Below are 6,000 nucleotides of genomic sequence, written 5' to 3'. Positions count from 1 at the left end.
GGGTGACAGGGGAAAGATATACGGGGCAACTGTTTCACGCAGAGGGTAGTACGTGTATGGAATGAGCTGCCAGAGGATGTGGTGGAGGCTGGTACAAATGCAACATTTAAGAGGCATTTGGATGGGTATATGAATAGGAAGAGTTTGGAGGGATACGGGCCGGGTGCTGGCAGGTGGGACTAGATTGTGTTGGGATATCTGGTAGGCATGGACAGGCTGGACCGAAGGGTCTGTTTCTGTGCTGTACATCTCTATGACTCTATAAATAATACACTCCACTCCCTGCGGCGCCCACCTCTCCCTAAATAGCTCAAGGGTGTTAGTGGACACCACGTGCTCCTTCTCCAAAGACACCGGGCTCTAACAAAACCGCAGAAGAGGGTCAGGCAATCGGCCCTAACAACCCCCTCCATGGCCCGCTGCCTGGATCTGATTATGGCCAGTTTGGCCAGGCCCAAGAGCAGACCCACAAGCAGGTCTTTGGACCTGCCCTTCTCCTCCGTACGGGGTGCCCGACGATCAGGACTGTGGGACTGAAGTGCAACCAAAAACAGAGAAGGAGGTTTTTAAGAAAATTAAAAAGGGAGTGCAAGCGCCCACACCCAATATATACTTGGTCCACGGACTCCACAGCACCACAGAACAAGCAGTTGGGCTGGGAGTCCGTGAACCACCGCAATCTGCTGTTGCAGGGGACCGCTGTGTGCAGCACCCTCCACCCCAGATCCGCGAGAGAAAGGGGGAGGACTCCCGCATAGAGAGCCCTCCACTGGAGATCCCCACTGGCCGGTGACAAATGGGCACGTTAAAGTGTGTCCGGGCGGTGGTTGATGGAGAAGAAGTGGACGGTGTGCAGCAGCAGTCAATACAGTGCCCGCCTTTTTATGTCCTTAAAGGGGACAAATCTAAAATTCCTGAAGCATCTCAGGTTGTGGAGCACAGGTTCCCTGGGGAAGTTTGGGACTTTGGGGTCAATGTGAAATTCCGTCTGGGCAGAGGTGATTGCAGACTGGATTCCATTGCACACCTGCGCATCCTCAGTATAAATATTATTGATGCACAAAATAAGCAGAGATAGTCAGGTCATTGCTACACTTCCAACCATATTGAAGAATTGCCCTGAAGGCCGCATCTCACATTCTTCTCTTCTGATAGATCTTGCACAAGATCAATCACACGGAAATGCAAGAGTACCTCCCATTTTATTGTTATGGCAATTTTGGGTCTGTTTCCACATTTTAACGTTTCTTCTTTGTCAAGCTATTTTTAAAAAATCTCCTTATTTAAGTTTGCTTTCATTTTGATTTACATTTTGCTTCAGTTACGGATCCAGCCAAGCTGTTCCAACACAGACTCACAATACTGGCAACCACCTGACAACGTGCACATTGTCCAGGTCTGTCCTGCCCGGAATAAAGGACAAATCCAACTTGCCCAAACTCATGAACACTACCATGTAGTAGAAGGGCAGCAGATAAACGGGGACACTAAAGCCTGCAAGTTCCACCTCCCCCATCCTGGCTATGAACTACATGGCTCTGCCGTCCCTGCAATGTGGCTGAGTCAAAATCCCGAAATTTCCTCCTTAGCAGGACTGTGGTGTACCTACCACCCAAGGCTCCAGGAGAAATAGTCACCAGAACTCACCCAAGGGATGGGTGATAAATTCTGGCAATGCCCACACCCTTTTGGCAATCACGCTTTGTTTTAGGAACGCCGTTTGCGTTACAATTTATGTTGCGCGCACATACACACACACACGTTAATGTAGTTCACTGGTTTGTGTGGTGCAGGACTATGTTCCTCACTGGGAACACACACACACACACACACACACACGACTGTACATTCCCTGGAGCAGAGCGTGTTGGTCAGGCTGCTCCGCGCTCCCCCCTAGCGGCCAGCGGAGGGACGGCGGCTCGAGCCTCCTGTCGCTCGGAGACGCCGCGCTTTGGCCGCGGGTGGAGGAAGGCGCTCGAGCCGGGGCCCTGGTAACGGGTCTGGGGTCAGGGAGAGGGAGAGGGAGAGGGACGGGAGCTGAGGCGATTGCGGGCGGTCAAAGGGTCACTACAGGGCCGGCGATGGGAGCATTTTGGCTCCCCCCCCCCCAGCTTTTTGCTCGGATGTGAACCTGTGTCCCTGGGCCCGGGCCCATCTTTACTCGGGGGGGGGGGAAGCTGTATTTTTATTTTTATAAGAAAAAATCTTCTAGAATTTACTGCTGGGACCGTGAAAACACCGCATGATCTGAGCAGAGTGCAGCCAAGGGCCCTGTGTGTGTGTGTGCGCGCACATGTTTAATGTTGTCCAACAACACCTTCCCTTTGGCCCAGTTAAACAAAAACTCTGTCTCAGAAATTATTCCTTGAAACCAAAGATAAAAAGGAGTTTTCGCTGCTCCTGAATCCCCGCGGGAATGCGCCTTACTTTGATCTGTAGCGGGGAGATTGATAATGAATGTGGGTGGTTTTTGTCGGAGCAGGGGTCGATGGGCCGAATGGTCCACTTCTTGGTCTCCTTTGGTTTGGGGCACACAGCCCGGGAAACAGATTATAAACGGGTTATTTGGCACTAGTGCACATTTAACAAACAAGTTAAGGTTTTGCAAAACGTTTTCTTCTTTGGGACATAAGATCTTAGGAAAAAATGTCTACATCTGAAACATTAATTTTCCTGTTCTCTCAGCTGAGGTTGAGATCTGAATGTTTTCAGCATTTTCTAATTTGCAACATTTGCGTTAGTTTGTTTATTGTGAGCCTCAGTTAAGGCATACATATATTAAGGTGCTGTTGCCACACGTGACATGATTAATTGCTAACTAATGTATATTTATGTTAGAAATTCTTTATGTCTAGATATTTCTGATCACCCTATTCAGAGATGTTATTGTACCTCATTTGAGCATCATCCATCATTAGGTAACACTGTGCTGTCTCAAATGATAGTTTAACATGTAGCCAATAGCATTTGTGCCACCCAAATGTCAGGCAGCAGCCATCTCCAACAAGAGAATCCAACCATTTCTCTTTGATATGTGAATTCCCATTGCTGAAATTTCCACAGTCAGCATGTTGAGGTTATCATTGACTGGTAACTGAACTGGACTAGCCATATAGCTACAAGAGCAGGAATTCTGACATGAATAACTGGCCTTCTAATTCTCCAAAGCCTATCCACCATCTGCAAAACACAAATCTTGATAGTACTCTCCACTTGCCTGGATGTGGGCAGAGCAATAGATGTTGTTTGCTTGAATTTTAGTAAAGCCTTTGACAAGGCTTGGGATGGCACAGTGGCTCAGTGGTTAGCACTGCTGCCTCACACCTCCAGGAACCTGGGTTCAATTCCAGCCTTGGGCAAACTCTTTGAGTTTGCATATTCTCCCTGTGTCTGTGTGGGTTTCCTTCAGGTGCTCCGGTTTCCTCCCACAATCCAAAGATGTGCAGGTTAGGTGAATTGGCCATGCTAAATGTCCCATAGTGTTCAGGGATGTGTAGGTTAGTTGCATTGGTCAGGGGTAAGGATAATAGGGTGGGGGAATGGGTCTGGTTGGGTTGCTCTTCAGAGGGTTGGTGTGGACTTGGTGGGCTGAAGGGGAGTCTATGATGATGTATGAAGGTTCCATATTGTATACTAATAATTAAAGTTAGATCATATGAGATTCAGGGTGAGCTTGTCAGCTGGATACAAAATTGGCTTCATAGCAGGAGACAGAGGATGATGGTGTAGGGTTGTTTTTCGTACTGGATGCCTGTGACCAGTGGTGTTCCACAGGGATCGGTCCTGGGTCCACTTTTGTTGCTCATTTTATATAAATGATTTTGCTGAGAATATACGCATGGTGAGTAACTTTGCTGATGACACAAAATTGGAAGTATTGTGAAAAGTTGTTGTGGTTCTGTTTGCCGAGCTGGGAATTTGTGTTGCAGACATTTCGTCCCCTGTCTAGGTGACATCCTCAGTGCTTGGGAGCCTCCTGTGAAGCACTTCTGTGATGTTTCCTCTGGCATTTATAGTGATTATAGTGAATAGTGAAGAAGGTTATCTAAGATTACAAAGGGATCTTGATCAATTGGGCTGAGGAGTGGCAGATGGAGTTTAATTTTGATAAATGCAATTTTATAAAACAAACAAGGCCAGGACATATACAATTAATGGTAGGGTCCTGGGCAGTATTGTTGAACAGATATATGTAAGGGTTGTATAGTTCTTTTGAGGTTCACTTCACAGGTAGACTGGGTGGTTAAAAAGGCATTTAGCACACTTGCCTTCACTGCTCAGACCTTTGAGTATACCGGTTGGTATGTCATGTTGTGCAGGAGGCCTCTTCTGGACTACTGTGTGCAGTTCTAGTCGTCCTGCTATAGGAAGGACATTATTAAATTGGGGAGGGTTCAGAAAAGATTTACCAGGATGTTACTAGGAATGGAAAGTTTGAGTTATAAAAACAGACTGGATAGGCTGGGACTTTTCTCAATGGAGTGTAGGAGATTGAGGGGTGACCTTTTAAAATTGTGAGGGGCATAGATAAGGTGAATAGCAAAGGATTTTGCCCTAAGGTGGGCAAATAGGGAGCATATTTTTAAGATGAGAAGAGAAAAATTTAAAAAGGTCATGAGAGGCAACTTTTTTTTACATAATGTGGTCAGTGTATGGAATTAATTGTCAGAGGAAATGGTGGATGCAGGTACGGTTGCAATGTTTAAAAGACATTTGGACAATTACATGAATAGGAAAGGTTTGGAGGGATATGGGCCAAACACAGGTAGGTGAAACAAGTTTAGTTTGGGAGCATTGTTGGTGTGGACTAGTTGGACCAAAGGGTCTGTTTCCATGCTGTATGATACTATGATCCTATGGACGGGTGCTGTTCCAATAATATTCAAGAAACTTGACACCATCCAGGATAAAGCAGTCTGCTTGATTGACACCACATCCACCACCTTAAACATTCACTTCTTCCACTATTAATAAACAGTGGCAGTCCACAAAATGTACTGCAACAACGTATCCAGTATCTTTCAGCAGAATCTGAAAATAAATTTGAAAGTTAAATCAAAGCCATGCCTTTCTCTGATCTTAACCAAAACTTAGAAAAATTAAAAAAGATCAATTAATCAGTATCAATTGATCACTGAACCCAACAATATGTTTTAAATTAGTGCACTTGTTTTAGTCACAGAAAGTTCTAAAATAAAATGTATTAGTTAGCTATGATGCTGCAGTGACTAAGAATGAGTGCATCTTTTTCAGGCTGGCGGGGTGTCTTGGTGTATCAACAGGATCAGTGCTGGTGCCTAATTCTTTACAATTCATATAAATGATTTGGATGACAGGATCAAAGATGTATGACAGCATGTTTAAGAGACACTTCAACGCGTGAACAGGGAGGGGATAAGGGTTACAGACTATGTACAGGCAGATAGCATTAGTTGAGAGTGGCATCAAGGTTAGCACAGACATAGTAGGCCAAAGGGTCTGTTCCTTTGCTGTACTGTTCCATATGTGGTAGCTTAGCACAAAGATAGGTAGGTAGGTAAGTTGTGAAGAGGACACGAGCTGACAAAAGGATATAGATTAAATGAGTGGTCAAAGATCTAACAAATGGAGTACAATATGAAAAAGTTGAAATTGTCCACTTTGTCAAAAAGAACTTAAAAAAAAAGTATATTATCTCAATGTTGAGTGGTTGCAGAACTCTGAGATGTAGTGAGATCCAAATGTCCTTGCACATGACTCGCAGAAAATTAGTATGCAGGTACGGCAAGTAATCAAATGTTGTAGTTTATTGTGAGGAGAATTGAATGCAGGAGTAAGGAGGTTATGCGTCAATTATACAGGGCATTGGTAAGATTGCATTTTGAGTACTCTGTACAGTACTGGTCAGTGTCGTAGAGAAGGATTTTGGAAGCAGTTCAAAGAACATTTTCAACTAATGCCTCAAATGAACAGGTTGCCTCATGAGGAAAGATGAGAAAATTTCTTCTTGAGCTTAAGAGT

At 45.0% G+C, this 6,000-nt stretch overlaps 1 protein-coding gene across 2 annotated transcripts in view; it reads left to right on the top strand.

The window, feature by feature from the left end:
- The first annotated feature begins 1,889 nt into the window (after positions 1 to 1,889).
- LOC140476176 (snRNA-activating protein complex subunit 1-like) overlaps positions 1,890 to 6,000 on the top strand; it is a 36,787-nt gene continuing 32,676 nt past the window's right edge. Inside the window, exon 1 of one of the 2 annotated variants that reach the window (XM_072568352.1) lies at positions 1,890 to 1,991. The gene's annotated coding sequence lies outside the window, so the exon portion shown is untranslated. The remainder of the gene's footprint in view (positions 1,992 to 6,000) is intronic. The other variant, XM_072568353.1, reaches the window with a different exon arrangement.

Source organism: Chiloscyllium punctatum, chromosome 4 (assembly GCF_047496795.1).
Source record: "Chiloscyllium punctatum isolate Juve2018m chromosome 4, sChiPun1.3, whole genome shotgun sequence".
Taxonomy (NCBI): Eukaryota; Metazoa; Chordata; class Chondrichthyes; order Orectolobiformes; family Hemiscylliidae; genus Chiloscyllium; species Chiloscyllium punctatum.
This window is presented reverse-complemented; position numbering and strand designations above follow the sequence as displayed.